The 16,427-nt window shown below is 37.7% G+C and overlaps 1 protein-coding gene across 2 annotated transcripts in view; it reads right to left on the bottom strand.

Annotated features, from left to right (window-relative positions):
- Positions 1 to 16,427, bottom strand: part of LOC149197816 (AUGMIN subunit 3-like) — a 332,310-nt gene that overhangs the window by 126,377 nt on the left and 189,506 nt on the right. The window lies entirely within an intron of this gene.

Raw genomic sequence — 16,427 nt, 5'->3', positions numbered from 1 at the left:
AGACTCACATAAACTCGCAAACAATATATGTGTGTGTGTGTGTGTGTAATTAATTACATTTATCCCACAATTTAGTTAAGTTATTTTTTAAAATAAGTGTGGCTAAAACATAATGTGTTGGCACTTGTAATTGGTGATTTAGTTAATAAACAAATAATGTATATGAGACCCGACAGCACATTGCAGCATGACGTCAGACATACAACACGGTGGATTGTGGCCTGAGGGCACACTCCAGTAAGACAGATGGTGCATTCACATTCCAAGACAACAGGCAACATATTCCATGGAGGCTTGAGGGCACATTGCAACATGAAGGACACAGCATTCAAGGGAGACCTGAGGGGTACATTCCATAGCAAAGTTTTGATTGGAGATTAGCTGTGGAACTTGAAATCAGATCACAACCAAATTTATTTATGTTTCTCTTGGATTGGAAAGAAACAATTAGAGTCAAAAATTCAGCATGTCCAACAAAATCTCCCATAGGGCAGAATTCTTTTGACCCCAGAAAATTGTAATACCTTCAAAATGATGCTAGAGAGGCTCTTCGAGAAGGAGAAAATTACAATTCATAGCCTTCATAGTCATGAATTAACACATTTAATTCAATACACACTTGCAAAGTGCAAAAGAGGAAATATTAAGAAGTCTGAAACAAATTTCTTTCTGGTTAATGCTTGGTTTGACAAGGAATGCAAAAAGGCAAGGAGAATGTGGAAAGAGTCAAACAAAGATAACATAAAGCTCAAAGCTTACAAACAGTTATTAAGCAAGAAAAAGGCCGATTTCATGGTTTCAAGGAGGGAAGAACTAATCTTCCTTGGAGAAAGTAATCCCAAATTATTTTGGAAGGAGCTCCAACCGAAAAAAATACAAATTGGAAATAATATTACAACTTCTAAATGGTTTGACTATGCAAGACGACTCTATGAGCAGGTTCCCAAGGTTGACCCTCCCCCCTTGGTCAACACTGATACTGAACTCTTCATGGTACAAGAGGTAGAGATGGGTATCAAGAAGTTGGGCATTGGAAAAGCAAAAGACTTAGCTGAACTCCAAGTAGAATATCTAAAGTGGGGCTCAAAGATTCTTGCACCTCACATTACAAAAATATTCAACAACATCATACAACAAGGGCTCCCCACAAATTGGACAACTAGTCTAGCAATACCTCTTTTCAAGAGCAGTGACGTCAATAATCCCTCCAATTATAGGACCATCATGATAAACACTTTGTTTGCAAAGCTATTTGGAACCATGCTAGAAAACAAAATTAGCAAGTGGGCAAAAGAAAGAGATAAGCGTGCTAAAGGGCAAGCAGGTTTTAGACCTAAACATTCCACAGTTGATCATTGTATAACTTTAAGGCACATCATTGAAAAAGTTTGGGAGAAAAAGGAAGAAGTCTTTTGTTGCTTTGTTGATTTCAAAAAAGCATTTGACTCGGTTCCTAGGGATAAGCTTTGGCACAGAATGGAGGAACTTGGGGTTCCTAAACATTTGAGAGCAGCTGTGCATAGGCTGTATGAAGAGGTGAAAGTCAAAATTAGAACTTCAGCAAGCATTTTTGAAAGTTTTAGAAGTGATATCGGGGTCAAGCAAGGTTGCCCACTATCTCCTACCCTTTTTGGTTTATATATCGACAAGCTTGAGGAGTGGTTAAATTCGCAAGGGGGTGATGGTATCTATTTGGGCAAGTTTGTTATAAGGCTTCTTTTGTATGAAGATGATCTTATTCTGATTACTAAATCGGCTCTTGGTTTGCAAGAGCACTTATTATCCCTTGAGCATTTTTGTAGAAGTGTTGGGATGCAAGTCAATATCAGCAAAACGAAAGTAGTGGTCTTCTCTAAGAAAAGAAAACATAACCAGCATAAGTTCTACTTTGAAGGCAACATTATGGAAGAAGTTGCAGATTACAAATGCCTCAGAATTGACTTCAACAAAAATCTAAGCTGGAATAATTGTAGAAAGAAAAGAACTTTGGGGGGTTGTTAAGCATTTGATGCTTTTCAAAATAGGTGTAGAGAGATAGAGTTAGGAGTGGAAAACCACTCAAACTCTTTTTGGACTTCTAGTGATTCTGGTGATTCTCTATGGTTGTGAACTATGGGCTAACAATACATCCGACCTACAGTGGAGACAAATTGAGAAAATTCAGAAGCATTTGATTACAAACAAATTTAAGATTGAAAGTGCAGTTCCTTATGATATCTTGTTAAGTGAAACAGGGACTGCTCCTATTGAAGCAATTGCTATGGTGCGAGTCATAAGGTATTTAAAAAAAATTGAGCAAATGGAAGAAGGTCGATAGCCTAAGGTTGTCTTTAATAATAGATTGTGAAAGAGCAAAAAACTTGGATGCAGCAAAATAACAAATGGTTTAGTAAATGGGGTATTTGCTTGAACGCGTGTCCCATAAACATCAAAGGGATAAAAGCTTTTGTTATGGAAAAGTTCCACAAACGCACTTGGGATAAGGAGCTACGAAGAAAGAAAAATTACTATATTGAAGTGTTTAATCCCACTAATAGTCATCAACCAAAAGCATACATAGAGGCCAATATCTCTTGGAGAGCCAAGATTCTTATTGCTCAGTTAAGGACTAATTCTCATCAACTCCGTTGTGTAATAGGGTGCTGGAAAAGGCCAAAGGAAGTGTGGGAGGAAAGAGTATGAATTTTTTGTTCTTCCAGAAAAGTGGAAACAGAAAAACATTTCATTTTAGAATGTGAGGCCTTCAAAGACAATAGGGAAAGTTATGCAGATAAGTTGGCAGCTAGCTCTTGGGATAATCTATTTAGCGAAGGTTTGTCGAGAAGTTGGGAGCATTTATTTTGAAACTTCACAGAAAAAGGGCCAAATACATCAAGCAGATGAAGCAATCTATCCCATAGGCTATCCTTAGCCTCGTGGACGTTAAAATAATTTCTTTCCTTCTTTCTTTCACCTTCAGAACCATCTAAAAACACGTTAAAAATTATTATTAAGAGACAACTAGTTGATGGCCAAAACTAATGAACTTAATAAAAATTATGTGGCCTTTCTTCATATGCGTAGAATTTTGAATTTCATGGATGGAATTCCACAAATGGGTTGACTTAGGCCGACATTAATGTTTGTTGTCCATCTGAATTTGCTGTCGGTACGAAAACTGAGTGAATCCGTATCATATCCATGCATAAAGCACCCAAGCCTGAGGGATCTGGTAAAATATGATTTTTCTAACTATGTCACTCACATGGAGCTCCAGAAAGATCTCTGGGAACAAAATTGGAAGTAAATTCATAAACAGTCCAGATAATTTCAGTAGTGCGATTTCAAAGAGAAATGAAAGTTGAAAAACAAATAATATAATTTACACTATTAACTGCTATCAAAAATATTGATGTACAATTCTTGTTATCTTTAATATTGTGTTTACCAGTGTTGATAACATTGGAATTGGTAAAATATCAGTGAGGGTCACATATTCTCAAAAACCATTGGCGAAAAAATCAGAAAAAATCAGCAGTTTGCAGCAAACATTAAAACAAAATACAAAATATATTCATTTTTTTTAATTATAAACCTATAGTGCAACAACATCAGCAAAACACATTTACACAAAAAAAGGAGAAAGCATTAACACATATGATGTAGTGGATGCCAAATAACAAATGGTACATCAAAGTCGATGTTGAATCCCCAATCATGATAGCCTTCCAATCAAGGACTCAATAGTGGAGAATCAAGGACTTGGACTTGTTTTCCTCCTTTCCTTGTTTTTTTTTTTCTCTTGGTATTCAATAGAAGTATCAACAAATTTGTCAAATTTATGATATAAAGGTGGTTGAGGATGAACATATTCTTTTTTACCATGCCCTACCCAATATCATTTACAGCTTTATTTCTTGTTGGCTATAACAGCCATTCATGAATCAAGGGACACAAGAAACTTACAAGAGAAACCCCCAAAGGGAGAAATATGTTATAAACCAAGATTTCTGTGTGTGATTCTATTGTACAAAATGGTCACTATGTATAATGATGGTGAACATAACAAATACATTGTATTAACGTGTTCAAACCACCACCATAACTATCCCCTCAAATATTTCCATGAATCTCTCACTAAATCTCCATCCCTATTTTCACTCATTCATCTCAATCTCTCAATCATACATAGAATTTTATGCTTGGTCTATCTCATTACATTATTTAAATATTAAATATTATTCACAAGTAGGAGTTATTTCATCATACTCCCCCTTAACGAGTACTTGTGAATTCTCTGTCTTCAGATGTCTTTTGAACTGGTACCATCCTCATCTTCAATTGTCTACATGCTTCTTCTCTGGCCTTTTCCTTTCATCTTCATTTATCTTCATCCTTCATCATGTACCTGGAAAAAAACATAACTAATGTGTTTGTTTAAGTCCATATAAAAAAGTTACCATCCACAGGAATACATGGGTCACTAGTCATTGTATCTGTTGGTTCTCTAGGAAACTTTTTCTCATACATGGCTCAGCAACATATTTTCATATCTATATATTCAACCCCCCTACATCATCAACATCATTCATCAACTTGGGTTTTTTGGATTACTCGTAACCTTACCCGAGGTTTTCTTGGATTATTTGCAACCATATAAACATCAAGTTGCTTCTTCTAGCCATCATAAACCTGTTTCTCTCGCAACAATCACAAGTGGTTATTCAACACCACTTTTTCCTTCATGACAAATGGTTATTCGACACCACTGTCTCTTCAATGGGGCTATACTAGCCTCATCGGGCATCACATTGACTCACGTACATTCAATTTCAACTCAAGCCCAGTTAGCCTTTTCCATACATCAAATACATTGGGAACCATTATACTTTTAGGGATGTTCTCATGGATTCATTACATATGCATCTGAACACACAGTACTATTATTTACCTTGTTTCATGTCTTTTTTCTACCTGTATCTTCATCTTCCTTTTCCTTCTTCTTTTGCTTCTTCTTCTCTGCCGACTTTTACTGCTTCATTTCTACTGCATCAACTCTCTTCCGTTGTCTTCTGAAATCCAGGAGTTCATTCTCTCTATCATCATCCTCTTTCATCCTGCAAATCTTCTTTTTCCATCTCACTTTCACTTTTCTCTATAGCCTCCTTTTGTCTTCTCTTCTTCATGGAGTCTACATTTTTTCTCTCTCTTCTTCTTTTTTCATGGAGTTTGCTTCTTCATTGCTCTTCATCTGTATGCTTCATTGATGGAGTCTTCTCTATTTTCCTCCTCCTCTCTTCTTCTTCTATCGTCATCATCTTGTGACACTTGTTTTGACTTACTGCAATACCTGCAGAAATAATTTCTTGTAGAAGGGGCGCCTCCATCCAACAAGACACCTCCAATCTTCTTTACAAACTCTGTTTCTTTTTGAAGCTGACCAAGACCCAACAAGACAACTATGACCATGGTTTGGAAAACTTAATTAATGCACCACGGACATGACTTGGCATAACTCAAACTTGACTTTGACTAAACTCATTACACAGCCAAGATCTTTAACTTTGACTCCTTCAACTCTTTACAAACCTTGGGTTTCAGAAACAACTGAAAATGCGCCCTATTTTAGACAACCAACAACTTCTTAATGACTTACATTTAACTTGACTCCAAATTTTCCTATCTTCACTACAATAATTAATTTTAACTTTTGACTCCAACTGAGACTCTCAAATTCAATATTGACTTTTGATCTATTACAAGAAATAACTCAATTTTGACTCTAACATTAAAAAAGAACTTTGCCTTTAAAATTTGTCCAGGCGACCCAGCATCATTTCCCATAACTAACTCATACATGGTTTTAATAACAACCTAAATCACTTATTTTACAATTGCTTCAATACACTGACAAATAGATCAGATAAGCATACATCTTGGATCTGAGAAGAAAGAAAGAAAAAAAAATTGTGTGCTTCCTCTATTTTTCAGCTAATTTCTAAGCCTCCTTCAATTGTTGGTTCCTCTCCTTGCGCTTCACCATCAATACAATAGTCCCTCGTAAAGCTCCCTTGCCAATAATGGTCAACAATTCAAAATCATCCACACCCATCTTGGGTCATTGTAGATACATGTACTTCGTCTCCTTCTGTTCACGATCTTCATTAAGATGCATTTGTTCTTCTTCTAGTTGTCACTCTAACACCCATCTTCTCTGGTGTTGCAGCTTTCTTCCTAGTGACAATCAAACCCAGGACCTCCTCCTTCTAATTCGTTTCCTCTTAGCCACCGAACTACTCTGTTTTTTTAAAACCCAGGCTCTTGGATTTCTCGGCATGTTCCTTAGTGTGCAGCTGTAGCAGCTCATATTTACATTCCGTACTGCAAACATCATTATCTGTGTCATTATGAATATATTCACCATATCTGCCACACATAACACATACAAATTCTCCAGTGGCCGAAAAACGCTACTTGGTTCTTTTCACTGCCTTTGACTTCAACGATCCCACATTGACAACAGCCACTGCACTTAGAACTGTAACAGGAAGCACTCATACAATTTAAATGCACAGGAAAAGGAGTCGTTGCACTTCTTCCAATTGAGAGCTTTGTGTTCATGGATGACAATGGTGCAAACGGGCTCAGGTTGATCTTTTTCCACTAAGGACAAGATGCCAACATGTTTTGATCACATCTTCAATCCAACTGGTCGCAGTGTCCAATGCTTTTGTATATAGAAGAGTATAGTTCTACTTGGAGAAGTTCACCTAAACCTCCTGCTCAACAGCCTTGAATACTCCGTTACCAAAACTTAGCTTTCAGGCTATATCTTCCACATGGGTTATGCCCACTCACTCTATTACACGGCTTTTCTCCACGTTGATCTCTTCTCACAAGTTGGTCCCTTCCCCTGGCTCTTTTGTTTCACACGCAGGTTTTAGAATTTAGAAACTAAAACTTTTGCAATTTTACAAGATGATGATACAAATTCAATCATACAACTAGTGCATATAACCAACATAGCACCAACTGAAATTCATCTCTGAACCAAAAATACATCAACAGAGAGGTTTTAAATGGCCTCTAGAGTCCAAAAACAATCATGCTACAACAAATAACTACATATCATCAAAATCATTGTCTATATTGGGATGCTCATCATCAATATCACCTTCTAACCATTAAAATAAGATAGAAAAAGCTTAACATGTCAAATTGAGATTTTGTTTGAGTGATGAGTATATTTTTACTAAGGTCATGACAGAGGAGCTCAACAATCACTGCCACCAACATTGAGGTATAGAGGGCTTGGTGCTCTAGATTAAATGTTAGTTCCACACCCTCATACTTGACAAAATTGAATGAACAATCCCCAATCCTGAAATCTTGAAAACTGATAAGTCTGCTGGATTTTGTGTGAGATCTAAAATTCTACTTTCTCCATATGAAATCCAATGAGGTTGGAACCACACTCGAACATCCTGAAACAATTAATGGCAATATTAAAATTTTAAGTAAAAGGATGAAAATGAAAGATAATATTAAGAAATAAAAATGAAATATGACAATAAGAATTTATTAATAAATTCTTATTGTCATATTCAATTTTCATTTCTTAATATTATCTTTCATTTTCATCTTTTTACACTAAGAATTTAACATTACATACCATTAATAATAGTTACATAGCATTAGTAGGTGCTAGACAAACACACTTGCCCAACACTCGGAATCCCCTCTAACACTACATAATCAACCTCAGCTACATTCCAAATTGTCTCAAAGCTCCAACTTGCTGAGTGAAATGACAATAAAAGAAAGCATTATGACTCCAGACCGTGATCTTTCAAAAACACACCAACAAAAATTGGAAAAAATCTCAATTTCTTAATTAAGAGTGCAATGTTTATTTTAAGGGAGAAATAATGATTTTTTAGGCCGAAAAATTGGCTGGCCAAAATATTCATGATTTTTCAGCACATTGTCGATTTTTTAACACTGGTTTTTTATTTCCAATTTTCCTTGGGAAATTTTGCAATAGCATTTTTCAATACTAATCTGTGTCTTTGTATAGGACATAGCTTAAAACTATTGTGCTGTTGACCATGGCTAAGAAATCCATAAACAAAATATCACAACCAATATAAAAACCACTAAGCTGGAATCCTATGTGTAAGCTTATGTTATAAACAAAAATGTGATATTGTAAATGAGGTCTTATGCTCAAGCAACTAAAATTTCCAAACCTGTATAAGTCAAAGGAAATGTTTTAAGAAAATAACTATTCTATAGGAACAAAATAACTAGTGAATGACCACACGTCTAGGATATTTTAAGCAGGAACAATTATAAATGAATCTTAGAATAAAAGAAAAAGTTTCAAAAATATTGACTTTTATTTTGGTAGAAATTAGGGGTTAATATTTAAGGTCCTCTGTAATTTTAAGACTTTTTAAAGTTACAGTATCGTTGTCCTTGGCCTTTCATTAGCAATAGTTATTAAGGTCCAAAATAAGTGAATACCTAATGAAAAGTCGCACGAATTTTCAAAATGGGTATGGGTCTCAAAAATGGGAATGACTGAAAAGATCCTGAAACAATTAATGGCAATGTTAAAATTTGAAGTAAAAGGATGGAAATGAAAGATAATATTAAGAAATGAAAATGAAAAATGACAATAAGAATTTAACATTACCATTAAGAATTTATTAATAAATTCTTTGTCATATTTCATTTTCATTTCTTAATATTATCTTTCATTTTCATCATTTTACACTAAGAATATAACATTACATCGTAACATACCATTAATTACATAGCATTAGTAGGTGCTAGACAAACACACTTGCCCAACATTCGGAATCCCTTCTAGCACTACATAATAATCTTCAGCTACATTCCAAATCGTCTCAAAGCTCCAACTTGCTGAGTGAAATGGCAATAAAAGAAAGCATTATGACTCCAGACCATGATCTTTTTAAAAAACACCACAAAAATCGGAAAAAATCACAAATCTTTAATAAAGAGTGCAATGTTTATTTTGAGGAAGAAATAATGATTTTTCAGGCCAAAAAATTGGCTGGCCAAAAAATTCATGATTTTTCAGCACATCGTCGATTTTTCAACACTGGTTTTTTATTTCCAATTTTCCTTGGGAAATTTTGCAATAGCATTTTTCAATACCAATCTGTGTCTTTGAATAGGACATAGCTTAAAACTATTGTACTGTTGACCATGGCTAAGAAATCCATAAACAAAATATCACAACCAATATAAAAACCACTAAGCTGGAATCCTATGTGTAAGCTTATGTTATAAACAAAAAGTGACATTGTAAATGAGGTCTTATTCTCAACCAACTAAAATTTCCAAAGCTGTATAAGTCAAAGGAAATGTTTCAAGAAAATAACTTTTCTATTGGAACAAAATGACTAGTGAATGACCACACGTCTAAGATATTTTAAGCAGGAACAATTATAAATGAATCTTAGCACAAAGGAAAAAGTTTTAAAAATATTGACTTTTATTTTGGTGGAAATTAGGGGTTAATATTTAAGGTCCTCTGTAATTTTAAGCATTTTTTAAGTTTCTTTTAAAGTTACAGTATTGTTGTCCTTGGCCTTTCATTAGCAATAGATATTAAGGTTCAAAATAAGTGAATACCTAATGAAAAGAAGGCACAACATTGTACAGAGATAAGTCTCCCAAATTTTCAAAATGGGTATGGGTCTCGAAAATGGGAATGACTGAAAAGATGACCCCCCGCACCCAAGAAACCAAACAGGTGTGTTGGGGAAATGTGCTATACATGGTATTTTTCTTAAATAGCAGATTATCTTACATGAAAATAGGCCTGATTTGTAGGGACGTTTAGAAACAAATCAGGTTAATTTGTCTTTTTTTTCCATTTATTAGGGGTTTTAGACTTCCTACGGTTCCCACACCCTTTGTGGGCACTTCAGTGGGCTCAAAGAACTTAAGGCATCTTGAAATGCACCAGTTTCATGCTGAGGCATCTTGAAAATTCCTTGAGCCACACCATATAATGTTTCCAAATGACGAAATGTCATACGGTATGGCTCAAGGTGCTTCCAAACCATTCCACACATGTTTTTGAGGATGTCTTGAAACAAGCATGTGGGTGGGTTATCCATTTCATCCAACTTAGCTAACCAGTTTGTATCTATCAGAATTTTGACCAACTACTTGCTAGTACGAATCTCATCAAAAAGATGTGGCGAAATGTGTATCTGCAAATTTGGCAACTTGTATCAATAAACTGTATGGACAGACAAGATGCCCAAGCATCTCTACCAAGATTTTGTGAACATGGATTTGAGCTGATCTGGTTACATCAAAAGATTTTTTGGAAAGGATGAAAATAATTGTTGAATTGAGGCTTCTGTGATCCATAACAGTTTTAAGAAGGGTTTCGGCGTAAATCACATGTAGAAAACATTTGTCGACGCGTTTCGAACCAACCAGTGTGGTTCATCGTCAAGACAAGTTGAAGAGTTAGATCATGGCTGCATATTAAATAGGGAGAGCAGATCTTCCAAATGCCCAAATATATGTTGATGATGAAAATAATTCAAATATATGTTGATGATGCCATATTCCTTATTTTTTATTTCATAAATGCATATTTGAATATGATGTTAGGATATTGACACTAATGATGAAGTCTTGGCAAGGCATGTGTTGAGAAATTCATGAATATGACATTCTACATGAATTGCAACATCAACAATTACTACCTCTTAGTTTTTAGGAAGTTGTAGTAAAGAATATCCTAACATAATTGAACAATAACAAATTTGTTAGGTCGATGTCAAAGATGTTATCTAGATTGGACCTCAATTAACACATAGAAAAGATTGATGACAAGAGTCACAACTCAACTCAGGAGACAAAGCAAAGGCCAATGAGGAGGTACATTGACATGGTATATGGGAATATGATATCAAGCTTAAGTCCACATCTTAAAAGTGGTTAGGAAGAGGTTAAGGGCCCAGCAAAGAACACATGAGGAGGTGATAAATAGAGGAAAGGAAAGTGAGAACAATGGCATCTAGGAGACATTATACCCAATTGATACAAACCAGTTCCACTAAATTACTTCTAGAACTAGAATGCTTTGTGAAGTGAATTGACAAACATTTCAAATGTTACAACATAATATTAAAGTAGTCATTATGATTTACATCTTGAAACATAATGTTTAACTCTCAAACTTGAAGCACAAGGCGTTGACCAAAAATGGAAACAAAAATGGAAGAAGAATTAAGAAAATAATGATTTCTATAAGTATCATTGCCCAAGTGGAAGAATGAAACTAAGGTGGTTACATCCACATCCTATGATCCCTCCACATCTTATGAAGTTTTCAAATGAGCCTTGAATTCACAAAGAACATTGTGGGAAGTCGCTAAGCAAAAGTAACAGCAATGGAAACTTAAAATTCGTACATTGAGAGAATATCTGACTAAATTAATGAAGGCAACAACTATTGGGAAAAAATAAAAGAAAAAGGCAAGTCGTGTGTGTTACCCACCATTTTGTGGGTAATATCCCTAGGAGAAATTTTTTCTCCAAGATGGTCCTCAGCCGGCAGCCACCAGTTAGCTCATTGTGCCATATTCTCCGCAACCTGAGCTAGCTATGTGGTCCCTCACCCATTTGCCATGATCGTACGTTTGAAGGTGGGCCTCCTGAATCTAAAGGCATCCCTTGTCATTTGGAAATTGAGTATTGTAGTTTTCTTATCATGGACACTTTTGGGCATGAATTAATGGGGGGTTTGGCGAAAATAATGGGCTAGGTCTATGCTTTTGTCCCCTACACCCCTTTTAGGAATTAACCTTGGATTCTAGTCCGGTGGGATCTCTTTTACTGACCATTTGGTTCCATTAATGGTATTTCACAGGAAACCCCGATTTTGGTTGCGTGGTCTCGCTCCCTTATCCACTTATATTACCCTCTTTCCATTCATTATTACCCCATTCATCATTTCTCCCAACTGGGTCCTCATTCCTCCATTAGGTCCACATAGGCTTAGCTTGTGCCTTCCCCTTGCCCACTCCTTGGATCATGGCCTAGAATGAAGCCTGGAGGTTGATGCAGCTGAAAAGAAAGGTAAAAGGGATATATGGCCACATTCAACAGGAAAATGTACCACAAAATGCAAAATATGGTTGGGAAAAAAACATTTAGCACGTGGGGAAAAGCCAAATACATGAGCTCTACCCCATCATCATGGCCATAATCTTAGTTCCTACAAGTTCTATGAGCCTTCTTCATCATATAGGAACCATGATTGTCCCAACCACTAGTGGGTGATGAACCACCCCTCCTTAAAAGGGGGAATTCACTACTATATCTTATACATCATGGTCTAACCGCTTGAACCCCAAGTAGTTAATCAAATAAAATCATAAAAAGGCAAAAGGCATATAAAGAAAAATGGAAAAATCAAGGTTGGAGCACCTCATGTACCACGATTTCTCCCTCCTACACATTATAAAGCCAAGTGTGGGCTTCCCTCTTATTAGCTACCCTTGTACCCCAACATGTGACCCAAGGCTGCCCCTTCTCATACCCTACTTCATCCACTTATCTATCACATGCCACCACCTTTTGACAGATGTACCTTGACTATATTATCCCCTTTAGAGGTAGAAACCACCTAGAGGATACTTGGTTAACCCCATTTGGAGTTTAGGAGACTTTGGCATATCCTGAAACCCATTATGGAAGGGCGGGCCATTATGAAGTCCCCACTTGTGGTTCATGATTAGGTAAGCTCATTTACTCGATTTCCCTAATGACTTGTTGTACTGGAAGACTAGGGGACACATTGGATCTTATGCAGGATTGCAAATGGTTTCCATTTGAGGTTTGGTCTCCCTATACGGGGTCCTAATCCTCCAATGGGCTACATTGGCACATGTAGGGTGAACGTTGAGAGCCATGGGCCTCCACAGCAACAGATTGCACTTCTTGGATCCCCACAACCATTCAAAGATTGCTCATGGTTCACTTATTGGACAAGGAGGATGCACCTAATCCATCATGCCCAGTCGGCCCTAGATCTACACCATACACTTGGCAAAATATCCAAGCCTTGCATGATGATGTGGCATCACCAACACCATCATCCTAGCCCTTGCAAGCGACCTACAAGCATCTTCGATTTGTTTAGAGACCCATGAGGACACTTGTGTGCTCCCGCATGTCATTTGGAGCACCACAGGTTATTATAAGAGGCCAACCTTTTGCCCACTGCTTTTGAGGATCCTACTCTTCATTGTGGCACCCATGGACCTCATTAGGCCTCTTAGACGGCCCTACGACATGCATAGCTTATTATTTGACCTCTTCAGAAGCTTACTTTTTCATTTATGAGCTAGTTTGGTGGGCTTGTCACTAAAAGTTAGAATATTAACAAATTATTTTATTTTTGGGGCTTATGTAGGTCAAGGTGGCTAATTTGAACTCATAAGTTGTGTATAAATACAAGTGAGATGAATTCATTTCTCATCATCACTTTGGTTTGGATCTCTTTCTAAGGATGAATTGGAGCTTTAAGGATGAGTTTTGATGCGTGGATATTGGCCTATCTTCTCTTGGAGCTTATTTATTGTCAATTGTGAATGGCTGGATATACTCTATTACATTTAGGTACGTACTTTTGATGTTATTCTTGTTTACTTTTGTCATATATGTTGGACTGGGATTTTCCTCATTCTAGAGCTAATCGTTGCATGCATTTACTACGTAATATTGTGGAATTTGTCTCTATAATAGTCCTCCCTCAATGTATGGGCCATGTAATGTGAGTGAAATCTCCTAGGGGTAAAATTTGACCTTGACAAGCCATTCCTCTTGCACATTCAAGTATAAAAGTTGCAAGGTTGCTTCTTCTTGACCTAGAAGGAAAAACAAAGTGATCTTGAGGTCTCCTTGATGGGGAACCAAGAAATCCTACTCTTACTCAACATAGACTCCATTATCCCAAAGATTAAGGCACCGATCTACCAAGGGTGGTCACTAAAATCCATATTTTCTCACATCCTTCTGGGACTAGCCACATTGGGATACCTAGGGCATCAATTTCCCAACAAGCTAGCCATCAAAAGAATTCGATCTCCTAGGCTCTCCTGCGTTGGCCTTTCCTCTAGCTCGCCTCCAATTTTGAAGTCATCCTAAGGGTGGAGTTGGGAGAAAAGTCAAGCCCTGGCTTCAAGATCAAAACTTGCCCTGCCATCCCCAAGGCTAGTACCTCATAGGGTCAAGACAACATCTTCAAATAAAATTCTTTCCTTGATCCTTTCCCCCACCTTGTCTAGGGTATTAATATCATTGGTTTCTTCATACCTTCCTCATACCTTAGACCAGGTCCACTTGGCCCCGTATGGCCGCGCTTCTTTAAAAGATCATTAATTAAGAACCATCAGGATACCAATTCTAACAAGGATTTTAGCGATTGAGGAACTCCTTCACAAGCCTATTCCCATAAACATAACCCTCAAAATCCTCTCTTCTGTTAAAATTTCTAAGTATTACCCGACGCCCGTTAGAAATTTTATCTGTATTCTCCAGTTTATTTCTCCTAGTTGTTAATTACGAACAAGTTATTTAAATATATAAATACTAAAATAAACACAATACAGTGTCAACCATCTACAAATCAATAGTTAAAAGAAATAGCAAACACACAAGAGACACTGTTATTTTTGGACAACTCGTCCTCGGAAAAACCCAACTTGGGAAAACCAGTGCAGCAATTATGAGGGTTATTTTATTATGCAGACTTTTTGAGTACAATTAACTGTCAAACCGACTCACCTGACAGAGAAAATAATCGGCAGTAATACCTCTCTATTAGGAAGCAGATATTCGGAAAGTCTGCCCCACGAAACCCTCTCCAGCACAATCTGAAGCTCAACGTCAGCCCTCTTGGCCTCTACGTCGGCATGAAACTCATTGCGTCAGCGCTCTGTGGCTCTACGCAACCTCTACAGCCCTATGTGTCACTCCTGCGGCCTCTGCGTGGATGATGCAGGCCCTTCTGGCCTCTGCGCAGTCCCTTCTGCCTCTGCGTGGTTCCCTCTCGCTCAGCGTTTGCCTCTCTCTGCTTCTGCGCTAGTCTCTCGGCACTATCTCTACCTCTATGTCTCGTACTCACTGCCCCTCGTTGCAACTGACCATTGATTCGATTTCTCTTAGCAAACCCTGCTCTAGAAAATCGAATGGCTGATCACTCTAGTGTATTCTCCAACTGACCCTCAAGCCTCTTCTTATACTTTTCCTAATGGTCCTTCAACGGTCGAGATTACATCTCTAATCAACGGCTGAGATCAGATTTGGCTTGATCCATGTCATTTGAAACCTTCTAACCCAGTTTTATATTAATACCCATTAAAAATTTATTTTTCCTAAGCTTATACTTAGGAACTCCATTAAAAATATTTATTATTTTAATATCTCCTAAACTTGGTAGAATCTGCCCAAACCATTTCTGGGTCTTGGAGATCTCATGTGCTTTAGCCTCTCCACCAATTTGCATGGCTAGAGAACATCTGATGCTACCCTAAATCAACACTCCCTCTTAGCGAGGACTGTCCTCTAGTAATACTCCACACTGAGCATCACTCTGATTATACGACACTGTACCTGTGTTGATACTAGGCCTCCTTGCCCAACATCCCCTACATTGTTGCATCCTGTACTGTTGCCCATTGCTCTACCACTGCCACTCCTCTATCCATATGGCAGCTCCCTCTACATCCGTGTTGCTCCTGGTCCTTTCTCCCAACACTGCATCTGCACTGCAACCCCCTCTCATCATGCTGCATCGTGCTAGTGCTACTGCTACTGCACTGCAACTCAATTATTGAGTAGTAAGTAACTGATCCACCCAACTACTGACATCCCTGCCAGGCTAGAAACACTCCCGATGTTGAAGCTCCCTCTGTCGCTATCTTGTGCTCCCTCTGCAATCTCTGCGCTGCTGCAACACCTCCATGCCTCTCGCACCGCTGCAAACCCCTTTGTGCCATCCTTCACTACTACAACGTCCATCATGCCTCTCGCACTGCTACAAACCCCATTGCGCTGCCAGGGACTACTACATTGTAGCACTCTCTGTCACTTCATCTGCATCTGTTTCTACCAACATCTGCCATCCTACTACTTCTCACTTCGGGGCTCCTATAACAAGGAATGATCCAAGAGTTTGGGTACCTCAAGTATCCTGCCCCTCATTGCTTGTAGTCCTCTTGACTACAGCTCGACATCTCCGCACCTCTTCTTTAGAGGTACATGAGCACTCATGGCACAATCGTCTACCTCCTTTTCCGGCTTCGTTGGCACTACCTTAGAGTCAAACGCCTCTCCCTTATTCTTCTTCCTGGAACACTGGTTTGCATAATGCCACAATTCCC

The sequence above is a fragment of the Pinus tabuliformis genome, chromosome 2_2 (assembly GCF_031772625.1).
Source record: "Pinus tabuliformis cultivar Carrire ecotype Pingquan chromosome 2_2, CPIR1, whole genome shotgun sequence".
Classification (NCBI taxonomy): Eukaryota; Viridiplantae; Streptophyta; class Pinopsida; order Pinales; family Pinaceae; genus Pinus; species Pinus tabuliformis.
The sequence above is the reverse complement of the archived record's forward strand: the minus strand, read 5'-3'. Positions and strand labels throughout refer to the sequence as shown.